We start from the raw sequence: 19,760 nt of genomic DNA on the forward strand, positions 1-19,760 counted from the left end.
AAAACTTGTTTTGCTCATATCTCTTAAACTATGCGTCCTAGAGCGAAAAGGACCTTAATTCATGACCACCCCCAAAAAATTGAAAATATGAAAAACTTGTTTTGCTCATATCTCTTAAACTATGCGTCCTAGAGCGAAAAGGAGCTTAATTCATGACCACTCCCAAAAAATTGAAAATTCCATCCAAATCCTGAAAAAATTGAAATTTTTATATGAAAAACTTGTTTTGATCATATCTCCTAAACTATGCGTCCTAGAGCGAAAAGGAGCTTAATTCATGACCACCCCCAAAAAATTGAAAATTCCATCCAAATCCTGAAAGAATTGAAATTTTTATATGAAAAACTTGTTTTGCTCATATATCTTGAACTATGCGTTCTAGAGCGAAAAAGAGTTTAATTCATGGCCACTCCCAAAATTTGAAAATTCCATCCAAATCCTGAAAAAATTTAAATTTTTATATGAAAAACTTGTTTTGCTCATATCTCCTAAACTATGCGTCCTAGAGCGAAAAGGACCTTAATTCATGACCACCCCCAAAAAAATTAAATTCCATCCAAATCCTGAAAAAATTGAAATTTTTATATGAAAAACTTGTTTTGCTCATATCTCCTAAACTATGCGTCCTAGAGCGAAAAGGACCTTAATTCATGACCACCCCCAAAAAATTTAAAATTCCATCCAAATCCTGAAAAAATTGAAATATTTATATGAAAAACTTGTTTTGCTCATATCTCTTAAACTATGCGTCCTACAGCGAAAAGGAGCTTAAGTCATGACCACTCCCAAAAAATTGAAAATTCCATCCAAATCCTGAAAAAATGTAAATTTTTATATGAAAAACTTGTTTTGATCATATCTCCTAAACTATGCTTCCTGAGCTAAAAGGAGCTTAATTCATGACCACCCCCAAAAAATTTAAAATTCCATCAAAAAACTTGTTTTGCTCATATTTCTTAAACTATGCGTCCTAGAGCGAAAAGGAGCTTAATTCATGACCACTCCCAAAAAATTTAAAATTCCATCCAAATCCTGAAAAAATTGAAATTTTTATATGAAAAACTTGTTTTGCTCATATCTCCTAAACTATGCGTCCTAGAGCGAAAAGGACCTTAATTCATGACCACCTCCAAAAAATTTAAAATTCCATCCAAATCCTGAAAAAATTAAAATTTTTATATGAAAAACTTGTTTTGCTCAAATCTCCTAAACTATGCGTCCTAGAGCGAAAAGGAGCTTAATTCATGACCACCCCCAAAAAATTGAAAATTCCATCCAAATCCTGAAAAAATTGAAATTTTTATATGAAAAACTTGTTTTGCTCATATCTCTTAAACTATGCGTCCTAGAGCGAAAAGGAGCTTAATTCATGACCACCCCCAAAAAATTGAAAATTCCATCCAAATCCTGAAAAAATTTAAATTTTTATATGAAAAACTTGTTTTGCTAATATCTCTTAAACTATGCGTCCTAGAGCGAAAAGGAGCTTAATTCATGACCACCCCCAAAAAATTGAAAATTCCATCAAAAAACTTGTTTTGCTCATATCTCTTAAACTATGCGTCCTAGAGCGAAAAGGACCTTAATTCATGACCACCCCCAAAAAATTGAAAATTCCATCCAAATCCTGAAAAAATTTAAATTTTTATATGAAAAACTTGTTTTGCTCATATCTCTTAAACTATGCGTCCTAGAGCGAAAAGGAGCTTAATTCATGACCACCCCCAAAAAATTTAAAATTCCATCCAAATCCTGAAAAAATTGAAATTTTTATATGAAAAACTTGTTTTGCTCATATCTCCTAAACTATGCGTCCTAGAGCGAAAAGGAGCTTAATTCATGACCACTCCCAAAAAATTTAAAATTCCATCCAAATCCTGAAAAAATTGAAATTTTTATATGAAAAACTTGTTTTGCTCATATCTCCTAAACTATGCGTCCTAGAGCGAAAAGGAGCTTAATACATGACCACTCCCAAAAAATTTAAAATTCCATCCAAATCCTGAAAAAATTGAAATTTTTATATGAAAAACTTGTTTTGCTCATATCTCCTAAACTATGCGCCCTAAAGCGAAAAGGACCTTAATTCATGACCACCCCCAAAAAATTTAAAATTCCATCCAAATCCTGAAAAAATTGAAATTTTTATATGAAAAATTTGTTTTGCTCATATCTCCTAAACTATGCGTCCTAGAGCGAAAAGGACCTTAATTCATGACCACCCCCAAAAAATTGAAAATTCCATCCAAATCCTGAAAAAATTAAAATTTTTATATGAAAAACTTGTTTTGCTCAAATCTCCTAAACTATGCGTCCTAGAGCGAAAAGGAGCTTAATTCATGACCACCCCCAAAAAATTTAAAATTCCATCCAAATCCTGAAAAAAATTGAAATTTTTATATGAAAAACTTGTTTTGCTCATATCTCTTAAACTATGCGTCCTAGAGCGAAAAGGAGCTTAATTCATGACCACCCCCAAAAAATTTAAAATTCCATCCAAAAAAACTTGTTTTGCTCATATCTCTTAAACTATGCGTCCTAGAGCGAAAAGGAGCTTAATTCATGACCACCCCCAAAAAATTTAAAATTCCATCCAAATCCTGAAAAAATTTAAATTTTTATATGAAAAACTTGTTTTGCTCATATCTCTTAAACTATGCGTCCTACAGCGAAAAGGAGCTTAATTCATGACCACCCCCAAAAAATTGAAAATTCCATCCAAATCCTGAAAAAATGTAAATTTTTATATGAAAAACTTGTTTTGCTCATATCTCTTAAACTATGCGTCCTAGAGCGAAAAGGAGCTTAATTCATGACCACCCCCAAAAAATTGAAAATTCCATCAAAAAACTTGTTTTGCTCATATTTCTTAAACTATGCGTCCTAGAGCGAAAAGGAGCTTAATTCATGACCACTCCCAAAAAATTTAAAATTCCATCCAAATCCTGAAAAAATTGAAATTTTTATATGAAAAACTTGTTTTGCTCATATCTCCTAAACTATGCGTCCTAGAGCGAAAAGGACCTTAATTCATGACCACCTCCAAAAAATTTAAAATTCCATCCAAATCCTGAAAAAATTAAAATTTTTATATGAAAAACTTGTTTTGCTCAAATCTCCTAAACTATGCGTCCTAGAGCGAAAAGGAGCTTAATTCATGACCACCCCCAAAAAATTGAAAATTCCATCCAAATCCTGAAAAAATTGAAATTTTTATATGAAAAACTTGTTTTGCTCATATCTCTTAAACTATGCGTCCTAGAGCGAAAAGGAGCTTAATTCATGACCACCCCCAAAAAATTGAAAATTCCATCCAAATCCTGAAAAAATTTAAATTTTTATATGAAAAACTTGTTTTGCTAATATCTCTTAAACTATGCGTCCTAGAGCGAAAAGGAGCTTAATTCATGACCACCCCCAAAAAATTGAAAATTCCATCAAAAAACTTGTTTTGCTCATATCTCTTAAACTATGCGTCCTAGAGCGAAAAGGACCTTAATTCATGACCACCCCCAAAAAATTGAAAATTCCATCCAAATCCTGAAAAAATTTAAATTTTTATATGAAAAACTTGTTTTGCTCATATCTCTTAAACTATGCGTCCTAGAGCGAAAAGGAGCTTAATTCATGACCACCCCCAAAAAATTTAAAATTCCATCCAAATCCTGAAAAAATTGAAATTTTTATATGAAAAACTTGTTTTGCTCATATCTCCTAAACTATGCGTCCTAGAGCGAAAAGGAGCTTAATTCATGACCACTCCCAAAAAATTTAAAATTCCATCCAAATCCTGAAAAAATTGAAATTTTTATATGAAAAACTTGTTTTGCTCATATCTCCTAAACTATGCGTCCTAGAGCGAAAAGGAGCTTAATTCATGACCACTCCCAAAAAATTTAAAATTCCATCCAAATCCTGAAAAAATTGAAATTTTTATATGAAAAACTTGTTTTGCTCATATCTCCTAAACTATGCGCCCTAAAGCGAAAAGGACCTTAATTCATGACCACCCCCAAAAAATTTAAAATTCCATCCAAATCCTGAAAAAATTGAAATTTTTATATGAAAAATTTGTTTTGCTCATATCTCCTAAACTATGCGTCCTAGAGCGAAAAGGACCTTAATTCATGACCACCCCCAAAAAATTGAAAATTCCATCCAAATCCTGAAAAAAATTAAATTTTTATATGAAAAACTTGTTTTGCTCATATCTCCTAAACTATGCGTCCTAGAGCGAAAAGGACCTTAATTCATGACCTACCCCAAAAAATTGAAAATTCCATCCAAATCCTGAAAAAATTTAAATTTTTATATGAAAAACTTGTTTTGCTCATATCTCCTAAACTATGCGTCCTAGAGCGAAAAGGACCTTAATTCATGACCACCCCCAAAAAATTGAAAATTCCATCCAAATCCTGAAAAAATTGAAATTTTTATATGAAAAACTTGTTTTGCTCATATCTCCTAAACTATGCGTCCTAGAGCGAAAAGGACCTTAATTCATGACCACCTCCAAAAAATTGAAAATTCCATCCAAATCCTGAAAAAAATTAAATTTTTATATGAAAAACTTGTTTTGCTCATATCTCCTAAACTATGCGTCCTAGAGCGAAAAGGACCTTAATTCATGACCACCCCCAAAAAATTGAAAATTCCATCCAAATCCTGAAAAAATTGAAATTTTTATATGAAAAACTTGTTTTGCTCATATCTCCTAAACTATGCGTCCTAGAGCGAAAAGGACCTTAATTCATGACCACCTCCAAAAAATTGAAAATTCCATCCAAATCCTGAAAAAAATTAAATTTTTATATGAAAAACTTGTTTTGCTCATATCTCCTAAACTATGCGTCCTAGAGCGAAAAGGAGCTTAATTCATGACCTACCCCAAAAAATTGAAAATTCCATCCAAATCCTGAAAAAATTTAAATTTTTATATGAAAAACTTGTTTTGCTCATATCTCCTAAACTATGCGTCCTAGAGCGAAAAGGACCTTAATTCATGACCACCCCCAAAAAATTGAAAATTCCATCCAAATCCTGAAAAAATTGAAATTTTTATATGAAAAACTTGTTTTGCTCATATCTCCTAAACTATGCGTCCTAGAGCGAAAAGGACCTTAATTCATGACCACCTCCAAAAAATTGAAAATTCCATCCAAATCCTGAAAAAATTAAATTTTTATATGAAAAACTTGTTTTGCTCATATCTCCTAAACTATGCGTCCTAGAGCGAAAAGGAGCTTAATTCATGACCACCTCCAAAAAATTGAAAATTCCATCCAAATCCTGAAAAAATTGAAATTTTTATATGAAAAACTTGTTTTGCTCATATCTCTTAAACTATGCGTCCTAGAGCGAAAAGGAGCTTAATTCATGACCACTCCCAAAAAATTGAAAATTCCATCCAAATCCTGAAAAAATTGAAATTTTTATATGAAAAACTTGTTTTGCTCATATCTCCTAAACTATGCGTCCTAGAGCGAAAAGGAGCTTAATTCATGACCACCCCCAAAAAATTGAATATTCCATCCAAATCCTGAAAAAATTTAAATTTTTATATGAAAAACTTGTTTTGCTCATATCTCCTAAACTATGCGTCCTAGAGCGAAAAGGACCTTAATTCAGGACCACCCCCAAAAAATTGAAAATTCCATCCAAATCCTGAAAAAAATTGAAATTTTTATATGAAAAACTTGTTTTGCTCATATCTCTTAAACTATGCGTCCTAGAGCGAAAAGGACCTTAATACATGACCACTCCCAAAAAATTTAAAATTCCATCCAAATCCTGAAAAAATTGAAATTTTTATATGAAAAACTTGTTTTGCTCATATCTCCTAAACTATGCGTCCTAGAGCGAAAAGGACCTTAATTCATGACCACCCCCAAAAAATTGAAAATTCCATCCAAATCCTGAAAAAATTTAAATTTTTATATGAAAAACTTGTTTTGCTCATATCTCCTAAACTATGCGTCCTAGAGCGAAAAGGAGCTTAATTCATGACCACCCCCAAAAAATTTAAAATTCCATCCAAATCCTGAAAAAAATAAAATTTTTATATGAAAAACTTGTTTTGCTCATATCTCTTAAACTATGCGTCCTAGAGCGAAAAGGACCTTAATTCATGACCACTCCCAAAAAATTTAAAATTCCATCCAAATCCTGAAAGAATTGAAATTTTTATATGAAAAACTTGTTTTGCTCATATCTCCTAAACGATGCGTCCTAGAGCGAAAAGGAGCTTAATTCATGACCACCCCCAAAAAATTTAAAATTCCATCCAAATCCTGAAAAAATTGAAATTTTTATATGAAAAACTTGTTTTGCTCATATCTCCTAAACTATGCGTCCTACAGCGAAAAGGAGCTTAAGTCATGACCACTCCCAAAAAATTGAAAATTCCATCCAAATCCTGAAAAAATGTAAATTTTTATATGAAAAACTTGTTTTGATCATATCTCCTAAACTATGCTTCCTGAGCTAAAAGGAGCTTAATTCATGACCACCCCCAAAAAATTTAAAATTCCATCAAAAAACTTGTTTTGCTCATATTTCTTAAACTATGCGTCCTAGAGCGAAAAGGAGCTTAATTCATGACCACTCCCAAAAAATTTAAAATTCCATCCAAATCCTGAAAAAATTGAAATTTTTATATGAAAAACTTGTTTTGCTCATATCTCCTAAACTATGCGTCCTAGAGCGAAAAGGACCTTAATTCATGACCACCTCCAAAAAATTTAAAATTCCATCCAAATCCTGAAAAAATTAAAATTTTTATATGAAAAACTTGTTTTGCTCAAATCTCCTAAACTATGCGTCCTAGAGCGAAAAGGAGCTTAATTCATGACCACCCCCAAAAAATTGAAAATTCCATCCAAATCCTGAAAAAATTGAAATTTTTATATGAAAAACTTGTTTTGCTCATATCTCTTAAACTATGCGTCCTAGAGCGAAAAGGAGCTTAATTCATGACCACCCCCAAAAAATTGAAAATTCCATCCAAATCCTGAAAAAATTTAAATTTTTATATGAAAAACTTGTTTTGCTAATATCTCTTAAACTATGCGTCCTAGAGCGAAAAGGAGCTTAATTCATGACCACCCCCAAAAAATTGAAAATTCCATCAAAAAACTTGTTTTGCTCATATCTCTTAAACTATGCGTCCTAGAGCGAAAAGGACCTTAATTCATGACCACCCCCAAAAAATTGAAAATTCCATCCAAATCCTGAAAAAATTTAAATTTTTATATGAAAAACTTGTTTTGCTCATATCTCTTAAACTATGCGTCCTAGAGCGAAAAGGAGCTTAATTCATGACCACCCCCAAAAAATTTAAAATTCCATCCAAATCCTGAAAAAATTGAAATTTTTATATGAAAAACTTGTTTTGCTCATATCTCCTAAACTATGCGTCCTAGAGCGAAAAGGAGCTTAATTCATGACCACTCCCAAAAAATTTAAAATTCCATCCAAATCCTGAAAAAATTGAAATTTTTATATGAAAAACTTGTTTTGCTCATATCTCCTAAACTATGCGTCCTAGAGCGAAAAGGAGCTTAATACATGACCACTCCCAAAAAATTTAAAATTCCATCCAAATCCTGAAAAAATTGAAATTTTTATATGAAAAACTTGTTTTGCTCATATCTCCTAAACTATGCGCCCTAAAGCGAAAAGGACCTTAATTCATGACCACCCCCAAAAAATTTAAAATTCCATCCAAATCCTGAAAAAATTGAAATTTTTATATGAAAAATTTGTTTTGCTCATATCTCCTAAACTATGCGTCCTAGAGCGAAAAGGACCTTAATTCATGACCACCCCCAAAAAATTGAAAATTCCATCCAAATCCTGAAAAAATTAAAATTTTTATATGAAAAACTTGTTTTGCTCAAATCTCCTAAACTATGCGTCCTAGAGCGAAAAGGAGCTTAATTCATGACCACCCCCAAAAAATTTAAAATTCCATCCAAATCCTGAAAAAAATTGAAATTTTTATATGAAAAACTTGTTTTGCTCATATCTCTTAAACTATGCGTCCTAGAGCGAAAAGGAGCTTAATTCATGACCACCCCCAAAAAATTTAAAATTCCATCCAAAAAAACTTGTTTTGCTCATATCTCTTAAACTATGCGTCCTAGAGCGAAAAGGAGCTTAATTCATGACCACCCCCAAAAAATTTAAAATTCCATCCAAATCCTGAAAAAATTTAAATTTTTATATGAAAAACTTGTTTTGCTCATATCTCTTAAACTATGCGTCCTACAGCGAAAAGGAGCTTAATTCATGACCACCCCCAAAAAATTGAAAATTCCATCCAAATCCTGAAAAAATGTAAATTTTTATATGAAAAACTTGTTTTGCTCATATCTCTTAAACTATGCGTCCTAGAGCGAAAAGGAGCTTAATTCATGACCACCCCCAAAAAATTGAAAATTCCATCAAAAAACTTGTTTTGCTCATATTTCTTAAACTATGCGTCCTAGAGCGAAAAGGAGCTTAATTCATGACCACTCCCAAAAAATTTAAAATTCCATCCAAATCCTGAAAAAATTGAAATTTTTATATGAAAAACTTGTTTTGCTCATATCTCCTAAACTATGCGTCCTAGAGCGAAAAGGACCTTAATTCATGACCACCTCCAAAAAATTTAAAATTCCATCCAAATCCTGAAAAAATTAAAATTTTTATATGAAAAACTTGTTTTGCTCAAATCTCCTAAACTATGCGTCCTAGAGCGAAAAGGAGCTTAATTCATGACCACCCCCAAAAAATTGAAAATTCCATCCAAATCCTGAAAAAATTGAAATTTTTATATGAAAAACTTGTTTTGCTCATATCTCTTAAACTATGCGTCCTAGAGCGAAAAGGAGCTTAATTCATGACCACCCCCAAAAAATTGAAAATTCCATCCAAATCCTGAAAAAATTTAAATTTTTATATGAAAAACTTGTTTTGCTAATATCTCTTAAACTATGCGTCCTAGAGCGAAAAGGAGCTTAATTCATGACCACCCCCAAAAAATTGAAAATTCCATCAAAAAACTTGTTTTGCTCATATCTCTTAAACTATGCGTCCTAGAGCGAAAAGGACCTTAATTCATGACCACCCCCAAAAAATTGAAAATTCCATCCAAATCCTGAAAAAATTTAAATTTTTATATGAAAAACTTGTTTTGCTCATATCTCTTAAACTATGCGTCCTAGAGCGAAAAGGAGCTTAATTCATGACCACCCCCAAAAAATTTAAAATTCCATCCAAATCCTGAAAAAATTGAAATTTTTATATGAAAAACTTGTTTTGCTCATATCTCCTAAACTATGCGTCCTAGAGCGAAAAGGAGCTTAATTCATGACCACTCCCAAAAAATTTAAAATTCCATCCAAATCCTGAAAAAATTGAAATTTTTATATGAAAAACTTGTTTTGCTCATATCTCCTAAACTATGCGTCCTAGAGCGAAAAGGAGCTTAATTCATGACCACTCCCAAAAAATTTAAAATTCCATCCAAATCCTGAAAAAATTGAAATTTTTATATGAAAAACTTGTTTTGCTCATATCTCCTAAACTATGCGCCCTAAAGCGAAAAGGACCTTAATTCATGACCACCCCCAAAAAATTTAAAATTCCATCCAAATCCTGAAAAAATTGAAATTTTTATATGAAAAATTTGTTTTGCTCATATCTCCTAAACTATGCGTCCTAGAGCGAAAAGGACCTTAATTCATGACCACCCCCAAAAAATTGAAAATTCCATCCAAATCCTGAAAAAAATTAAATTTTTATATGAAAAACTTGTTTTGCTCATATCTCCTAAACTATGCGTCCTAGAGCGAAAAGGACCTTAATTCATGACCTACCCCAAAAAATTGAAAATTCCATCCAAATCCTGAAAAAATTTAAATTTTTATATGAAAAACTTGTTTTGCTCATATCTCCTAAACTATGCGTCCTAGAGCGAAAAGGACCTTAATTCATGACCACCCCCAAAAAATTGAAAATTCCATCCAAATCCTGAAAAAATTGAAATTTTTATATGAAAAACTTGTTTTGCTCATATCTCCTAAACTATGCGTCCTAGAGCGAAAAGGACCTTAATTCATGACCACCTCCAAAAAATTGAAAATTCCATCCAAATCCTGAAAAAAATTAAATTTTTATATGAAAAACTTGTTTTGCTCATATCTCCTAAACTATGCGTCCTAGAGCGAAAAGGACCTTAATTCATGACCACCCCCAAAAAATTGAAAATTCCATCCAAATCCTGAAAAAATTGAAATTTTTATATGAAAAACTTGTTTTGCTCATATCTCCTAAACTATGCGTCCTAGAGCGAAAAGGACCTTAATTCATGACCACCTCCAAAAAATTGAAAATTCCATCCAAATCCTGAAAAAAATTAAATTTTTATATGAAAAACTTGTTTTGCTCATATCTCCTAAACTATGCGTCCTAGAGCGAAAAGGAGCTTAATTCATGACCTACCCCAAAAAATTGAAAATTCCATCCAAATCCTGAAAAAATTTAAATTTTTATATGAAAAACTTGTTTTGCTCATATCTCCTAAACTATGCGTCCTAGAGCGAAAAGGACCTTAATTCATGACCACCCCCAAAAAATTGAAAATTCCATCCAAATCCTGAAAAAATTGAAATTTTTATATGAAAAACTTGTTTTGCTCATATCTCCTAAACTATGCGTCCTAGAGCGAAAAGGACCTTAATTCATGACCACCTCCAAAAAATTGAAAATTCCATCCAAATCCTGAAAAAATTAAATTTTTATATGAAAAACTTGTTTTGCTCATATCTCCTAAACTATGCGTCCTAGAGCGAAAAGGAGCTTAATTCATGACCACCTCCAAAAAATTGAAAATTCCATCCAAATCCTGAAAAAATTGAAATTTTTATATGAAAAACTTGTTTTGCTCATATCTCTTAAACTATGCGTCCTAGAGCGAAAAGGAGCTTAATTCATGACCACTCCCAAAAAATTGAAAATTCCATCCAAATCCTGAAAAAATTGAAATTTTTATATGAAAAACTTGTTTTGCTCATATCTCCTAAACTATGCGTCCTAGAGCGAAAAGGAGCTTAATTCATGACCACCCCCAAAAAATTGAATATTCCATCCAAATCCTGAAAAAATTTAAATTTTTATATGAAAAACTTGTTTTGCTCATATCTCCTAAACTATGCGTCCTAGAGCGAAAAGGACCTTAATTCAGGACCACCCCCAAAAAATTGAAAATTCCATCCAAATCCTGAAAAAAATTGAAATTTTTATATGAAAAACTTGTTTTGCTCATATCTCTTAAACTATGCGTCCTAGAGCGAAAAGGACCTTAATACATGACCACTCCCAAAAAATTTAAAATTCCATCCAAATCCTGAAAAAATTGAAATTTTTATATGAAAAACTTGTTTTGCTCATATCTCCTAAACTATGCGTCCTAGAGCGAAAAGGACCTTAATTCATGACCACCCCCAAAAAATTGAAAATTCCATCCAAATCCTGAAAAAATTTAAATTTTTATATGAAAAACTTGTTTTGCTCATATCTCCTAAACTATGCGTCCTAGAGCGAAAAGGAGCTTAATTCATGACCACCCCCAAAAAATTTAAAATTCCATCCAAATCCTGAAAAAAATAAAATTTTTATATGAAAAACTTGTTTTGCTCATATCTCTTAAACTATGCGTCCTAGAGCGAAAAGGACCTTAATTCATGACCACTCCCAAAAAATTTAAAATTCCATCCAAATCCTGAAAGAATTGAAATTTTTATATGAAAAACTTGTTTTGCTCATATCTCCTAAACGATGCGTCCTAGAGCGAAAAGGACCTTAATTCATGACCACCCCCAAAAAATTGAAAATTCCATCCAAATCCTGAAAAAATTGAAATTTTTATATGAAAAACTTGTTTTGCTCATATCTCTTAAACTATGCGTCCTAGAGCGAAAAGGAGCTTAATTCATGACCACTCCCAAAAAATTGAAAATTCCATCCAAATCCTGAAAAAAATTAAATTTTTATATGAAAAACATGTTTTGCGTCCTAGAGCGAAAAGGAGCTTAATTCATGACCACCCCCAAAAAATTTAAAATTCCATCCAAATCCTGAAAAAATTGAAATTTTTATATGAAAAACTTGTTTTGCTCATATCTCCTAAACTATGCGTCCTAGAGCGAAAAGGACCTTAATTCATGACCACCTCCAAAAAATTGAAAATTCCATCCAAATCCTGAAAAAATTTAAATTTTTATATGAAAAACTTGTTTTGCTCATATCTCCTAAACTATGCGTCCTAGAGCGAAAAGGAGCTTAATTCATGACCACCCCCAAAAAATTGAAAATTCCATCCAAATCCTGAAAAAAATTGAAATTTTTATACGAAAAACTTGTTTTGCTCATATCTCTTAAACTATGCGTCCTAGAGCGAAAAGGAGCATAATTCATGACCACTCCCAAAAAATTGAAAATTCCATCCAAATCCTGAAAAAATTGAAATTTTTATATGAAAAACTTGTTTTGCTCATATCTCCTAAACTATTCGTCCTAGAGCGAAAAGGACCTTAATTCATGACCACCCCCAAAAAATTGAAAATTCCATCCAAATCCTGAAAAAATTGAAATTTTTATATGAAAAACTTGTTTTGCTCATATCTCCTAAACTATGCGTCCTAGAGCGAAAAGGACCTTAATTCATGACCACCTCCAAAAAATTGAAAATTCCATCCAAATCCTGAAAAAAATTGAAATTTTTATATGAAAAACTTGTTTTGCTCATATCTCTTAAACTATGCGTCCTAGAGCGAAAAGGAGCTTAATTCATGACCACCCCCAAAAAATTGAAAATTCCATCCAAAAAAACTTGTTTTGCTCATATCTCTTAAACTATGCGTCCTAGAGCGAAAAGGAGCATAATTCATGACCACTCCCAAAAAATTGAAAATTCCATCCAAATCCTGAAAAAATTGAAATTTTTATATGAAAAACTTGTTTTGCTCATATCTCCTAAACTATGCGTCCTAGAGCGAAAAGGACCTTAATTCATGACCACCCCCAAAAAATTGAAAATTCCATCCAAATCCTGAAAAAAATTGAAATTTTTATACGAAAAACTTGTTTTGCTCATATCTCTTAAACTATGCGTCCTAGAGCGAAAAGGAGCATAATTCATGACCACTCCCAAAAAATTGAAAATTCCATCCAAATCCTGAAAAAATTGAAATTTTTATATGAAAAACTTGTTTTGCTCATATCTCCTAAACTATGCGTCCTAGAGCGAAAAGGACCTTAATTCATGACCACCCCCAAACAATTGAAAATTCCATCCAAATCCTGAAAAAATTGAAATTTTTATATGAAAAACTTGTTTTGCTCATATCTCCTAAACTATGCGTCCTAGAGCGAAAAGGACCTTAATTCATGACCACCTCCAAAAAATTGAAAATTCCATCCAAATCCTGAAAAAAATTGAAATTTTTATATGAAAAACTTGTTTTGCTCATATCTCTTAAACTATGCGTCCTAGAGCGAAAAGGAGCTTAATTCATGACCACCCCCAAAAAATTGAAAATTCCATCCAAATCCTGAAAAAATTTAAATTTTTATATGAAAAACTTGTTTTGCTCATATCTCTTAAACTATGCGTCCTAGAGCGAAAAGGAGCTTAATTCATGACCACCCCCAAAAAATTGAAAATTCCATCCAAATCCTGAAAAAATTGAAATTTTTATATGAAAAACTTGTTTTGCTCATATCTCCTAAACTATGCGTCCTAGAGCGAAAAGGAGCTTAATTCATGACCTACCCCAAAAAATTGAAAATTCCATCCAAATCCTGAAAAAATTGAAATTTTTATATGAAAAACTTGTTTTGCTCATATCTCCTAAACTATGCGTCCTAGAGCGAAAAGGAGCTTAATTCATGACCACCCCCAAAAAATTTAATATTCCATCCAAATCCTGAAAAAATTGAGATTTTTATATGAAAAACTTGTTTTGCTCATATCTCCTAAACTATGCGTCCTAGAGCAAAAAGGACCTTAATTCATGACCACCCCCAAAAAATTGAAAATTCCATCCAAATCCTGAAAAAATTGAAATTTTTATATGAAAAACTTGTTTTGCTCATATCTCTTAAACTATGCGTCCTAGAGCGAAAAGGAGCTTAATTCATGACCACTCCCAAAAAATTGAAAATTCCATCCAAATCCTGAAAAAATTTAAATTTTTATATGAAAAACTTGTTTTGCGTCCTAGAGCGAAAAGGAGCTTAATTCATGACCACCCCCAAAAAATTGAAAATTCCATCCAAATCCTGAAAAAATTGAAATTTTTATATGAAAAACTTGTTTTGCTCATATCTCCTAAACTATGCGTCCTAGAGCGAAAAGGACCTTAATTCATGACCACCTCCAAAAAATTGAAAATTCCATCCAAATCCTGAAAAAATTTAAATTTTTATATGAAAAACTTGTTTTGCTCATATCTCCTAAACTATGCGTCCTAGAGCGAAAAGGAGCTTAATTCATGACCACCCCCAAAAAATTGAAAATTCCATCCAAATCCTGAAAAAAATTGAAATTTTTATATGAAAAACTTGTTTTGCTCATATCTCTTAAACTATGCGTCCTAGAGCGAAAAGGAGCATAATTCATGACCACTCCCAAAAAATTGAAAATTCCATCCAAATCCTGAAAAAATTGAAATTTTTATATGAAAAACTTGTTTTGCTCATATCTCCTAAACTATGCGTCCTAGAGCGAAAAGGACCTTAATTCATGACCACCCCCAAAAAATTGAAAATTCCATCCAAATCCTGAAAAAATTGAAATTTTTATATGAAAAACTTGTTTTGCTCATATCTCCTAAACTATGCGTCCTAGAGCGAAAAGGACCTTAATTCATGACCACCTCCAAAAAATTGAAAATTCCATCCAAATCCTGAAAAAATTGAAATTTTTATATGAAAAACTTGTTTTGCTCATATCTCTTAAACTATGCGTCCTAGAGCGAAAAGGAGCTTAATTCATGACCACCCCCAAAAAATTGAAAATTCCATCCAAAAAAACTTGTTTTGCTCATATCTCTTAAACTATGCGTCCTAGAGCGAAAAGGAGCTTAATTCATGACCACCCCCAAAAAATTTAAAATTCCATCCAAATCCTGAAAAAATTTAAATTTTTATATGAAAAACTTGTTTTGCTCATATCTCTTAAACTATGCGTCCTAGAGCGAAAAGGAGCTTAATTCATGACCACCCCCAAAAAATTGAAAATTCCATCCAAATCCTGAAAAAATTTAAATTTTTATATGAAAAACTTGTTTTGCTCATATCTCTTAAACTATGCGTCCTAGAGCGAAAAGGAGCTTAATTCATGACCACCCCCAAAAAATTGAAAATTCCATCCAAATCCTGAAAAAATTGAAATTTTTATATGAAAAACTTGTTTTGCTCATATCTCCTAAACTATGCGTCCTAGAGCGAAAAGGAGCTTAATTCATGACCTACCCCAAAAAATTGAAAATTCCATCCAAATCCTGAAAAAAATTGAAATTTTTATATGAAAAACTTGTTTTGCTCATATCTCTTAAACTATGCGTCCTAGAGCGAAAAGGAGCTTAATTCATGACCACCCCCAAAAAATTGAAAATTCCATCCAAATCCTGAAAAAATTGAAATTTTTATATGAAAAACTTGTTTTGCTCATATCTCCTAAACTATGCGTCCTAGAGCGAAAAGGAGCTTAATTCATGACCACCCCCAAAAAATTTAATATTCCATCCAAATCCTGAAAAAATTGAGATTTTTATATGAAAAACTTGTTTTGCTCATATCTCCTAAACTATGCGTCCTAGAGCAAAAAGGACCTTAATTCATGACCACTCCCAAAAAATTGAAAATTCCATCCAAATCCTGAAAAAATTGAAATTTATATATGAAAAACTTGTTTTGCTCATATCTCCTAAACTATGCGTCCTAGAGCGAAAAGGAGCTTAATTCATGACCACCCCCAAAAAATTGAAAATTCCATCCAAATCCTGAAAAAATTGAAATTTTTATATGAAAAACTTGTTTTGCTCATATCTCTTAAACTATGCGTCCTAGAGCGAAAAGGAGCTTAATTCATGACCACCCCCAAAAAATTGAATATTCCATCCAAATCCTGAAAAAATTGAAATTTTTATATGAAAAACTTGTTTTGCTCATATATCCTAAACTATGCGTCCTTGAGCGAAAAGGAGCTTAATTCATGACCACCCCCAAAAAATTTAAAATTCCATCCAAATCCTGAAAAAAATTGAAATTTTTATATGAAAAACTTGTTTTGCTCATATCTCTTAAACTATGCGTCCTAGAGCGAAAAGGAGCTTAATTCATGACCACTCCCAAAAAATTTAAAATTCCATCCAAATCCTGAAAAATTTAAATTTTTATATGAAAAACTTGTTTTGCTCATATCTCCTAAACTATGCGTCCTAGAGCGAAAAGGACCTTAATTCATGACCACCCCCAAAAAATTTAAAATTCCATCCAAATCCTGAAAAAAATAAAATTTGTATATGAAAAACTTGTTTTGCTCATATCTCTTAAACTATGCGTCCTAGAGCGAAAAGGAGCTTAATTCATGACCACTCCCAAAAAATTGAAAATTCCATCCAAATCCTGAAAAAATTGAAATTTTTATATGAAAAACTTGTTTTGCTCATATCTCCTAAACTATGCGTCCTAGAGCGAAAAGGACCTTAATTCATGACCACCCCCAAAAAATTTAAAATTCCATCCAAATCCTGAAAAAATTGAAATTTTTATATGAAAAACTTGTTTTGCTCATATCTCCTAAACTATGCGTCCTAGAGCGAAAAGGACCTTAATTCATGACCACCCCCAAAAAATTGAAAATTCCATCCAAATCCTGAAAAAATTGAAATTTTTATATGAAAAACTTGTTTTGCTCATATCTCTTAAACTATGCGTCCTAGAGCGAAAAGGAGCTTAATTCATGACCACTCCCAAAAAATTGAAAATTCCATCCAAATCCTGAAAAAATTTAAATTTTTATATGAAAAACTTGTTTTGCGTCCTAGAGCGAAAAGGACCTTAATTCATGACCACCCCCAAAAAATTTAAAATTCCATCCAAATCCTGAAAAAATTGAAATTTTTATATAAAAAACTTGTTTTGCTCATATCTCTTAAACTATGCGTCCTAGAGCGAAAAGGAGCTTAATTCATGACCACCCCCAAAAAATTGAAAATTCCATCCAAATACTGAAAAAATTGAAATTTTTATATGAAAAACTTGTTTAGCTCATATCTCCTAAACTATGCGTCCTAGAGCGAAAAGGACCTTAATTCATGACCTCCTCCGAAAAATTGAAAATTCCATCCAAATCCTGAAAAAATTAAAATTTTTATATGAAAAACTTGTTTTGCTCATATCTCCTAAACTATGCGTCCTAGAGCGAAAAGGAGCTTAATTCATGACCACCCCCAAAAAATTGAAAATTCCATCCAAATCCTGAAAAAATTGAAATTTTTATATGAAAAACTTGTTTTGCTCATATCTCCTAAACTATGCGTCCTAGAGCGAAAAGGAGCTTAATTCATGACCACCCCCAAAAAATTGAAAATTCCATCAAAATCCTGAAAAAAATTGAAATTTTTATATAAAAACTTGTTTTGCTCATATCTCTTAAACTATGCGTCCTAGAGCGAAAAGGACCTTAATTCATGACCACTCCCAAAAAATTTAAAATTCCATCCAAATCCTGAAAAAATTTAAATTTTTATATGAAAAACTTGTTTTGCGTCCTAGAGCGAAAAGGACCTTAATTCATGACCACCCCCAAAAAATTTAAAATTCCATCCAAATCCTGAAAAAATTGAAATGTTTATATAAAAAACTTGTTTTGCTCATATCTCTTAAACTATGCGTCCTAGAGCGAAAAGGAGCTTAATTCATGACCACCCCCAAAAAATTGAAAATTCCATCCAAATCCTGAAAAAATTGAAATTTTTATATGAAAAACTTGTTTTGCTCATATCTCCTAAACTATGCGTCCTAGAGCGAAAAGGACCTTAATTCATGACCTCCTCCGAAAAATTGAAAATTCCATCCAAATCCTGAAAAAATTAAAATTTTTATATGAAAAACTTGTTTTGCTCATATCTCCTAAACTATGCGTCCTAGAGCGAAAAGGAGCTTAATTCATGACCACCCCCAAAAAATTGAAAATTCCATCAAAATCCTGAAAAAAATTGAAATTTTTATATAAAAACTTGTTTTGCTCATATCTCCTAAACTATGCGTCCTAGAGCGAAAAGGACCTTAATTCATGACCACTCCCAAAAAATTGAAAATTCCATCCAAATCCTGAAAAAATTGAAATTTTTATATGAAAAACTTGTTTTGCTCATATCTCCTAAACTATGCGTCCTAGAGCGAAAAGGAGATTAATTCATGACCTACCCCAACAAATTGAAAATTACATCCAAATCCTGAAAAAATTGAAATTTATATATGAAAAACTTGTTTTGCTCATATCTCCTAAACTATGCGTCCTAGAGCGAAAAGGAGCTTAGTTCATGACCACCCCCAAAAAATTGAAAATTCCATCCAAATCCTGAAAAAATTTAAATTTTTATATGAAAAACTTGTTTTGCTCATATCTCTTAAACTATGCGTCCTAGAGCGAAAAGGAGCTTAATTCATGACCACCCCCAAAAAATTGAAAATTCCATCCAAATCCTGAAAAAATTGAAATTTTTATATGAAAAACTTGTTTTGCTCATATCTCCTAAACTATGCGTCCTAGAGCGAAAAGGAGCTTAATTCATGACCACCCCCAAAAAATTGAATATTCCATCCAAATCCTGAAAAAATTGAAATTTTTATATGAAAAACTTGTTTTGCTCATATCTCCTAAACTATGCGTCCTAGAGCGAAAAGGACCTTAATTCATGACCACCCCCAAAAAATTGAAAATTCCATCCAAATCCTGAAAAAAATTGAAATTTTTATATGAAAAACTTGTTTTGCTCATATCTCTTAAACTATGCGTCCTAGAGCGAAAAGGAGCTTAATTCATGACCACTCCCAAAAAATTTAAAATTCCATCCAAATCCTGAAAAAATTTAAATTTTTATATGAAAAACTTGTTTTGCTCATATCTCTTAAACTATGCGTCCTAGAGCGAAAAGGAGCTTAATTCATGACCACCCCCAAAAAATTGAAAATTCCATCCAAAAAAACTTGTTTTGCTCATATCTCTTAAACTATGCGTCCTAGAGCGAAAAGGACCTTAATTCATGACCACCCCCAAAAAATTGAAAATTCCATCCAAATCCTGAAAAAATTTAATTTTTTATATGAAAAACTTGTTTTGCTCATATCTCCTAAGCTATGCGTCCTAGAGCGAAAAGGAGCTTAATTCATGACCACCCCAAAAAAATTGAAAATTCCATCCAAATCCTGAAAAAATTGAAATTTTTATATGAAAAACTTGTTTTGCTCATATCTCTTAAACTATGCGTCCTAGAGCGAAAAGGAGCTTAATTCATGACCACCCCCAAAAAATTTAAAATTCCATCCAAATCCTGAAAAAATTTAATTTTTTATATGAAAAACTTGTTTTGCTCATATCTCCTAAGCTATGCGTCCTAGAGCGAAAAGGAGCTTAATTCATGACCACCCCAAAAAAATTGAAAATTCCATCCAAATCCTGAAAAAATTGAAATTTTTATATG

Source organism: Haematobia irritans, chromosome 3 (assembly GCF_050003625.1).
Source record: "Haematobia irritans isolate KBUSLIRL chromosome 3, ASM5000362v1, whole genome shotgun sequence".
NCBI classification, from domain to species: domain Eukaryota; kingdom Metazoa; phylum Arthropoda; class Insecta; order Diptera; family Muscidae; genus Haematobia; species Haematobia irritans.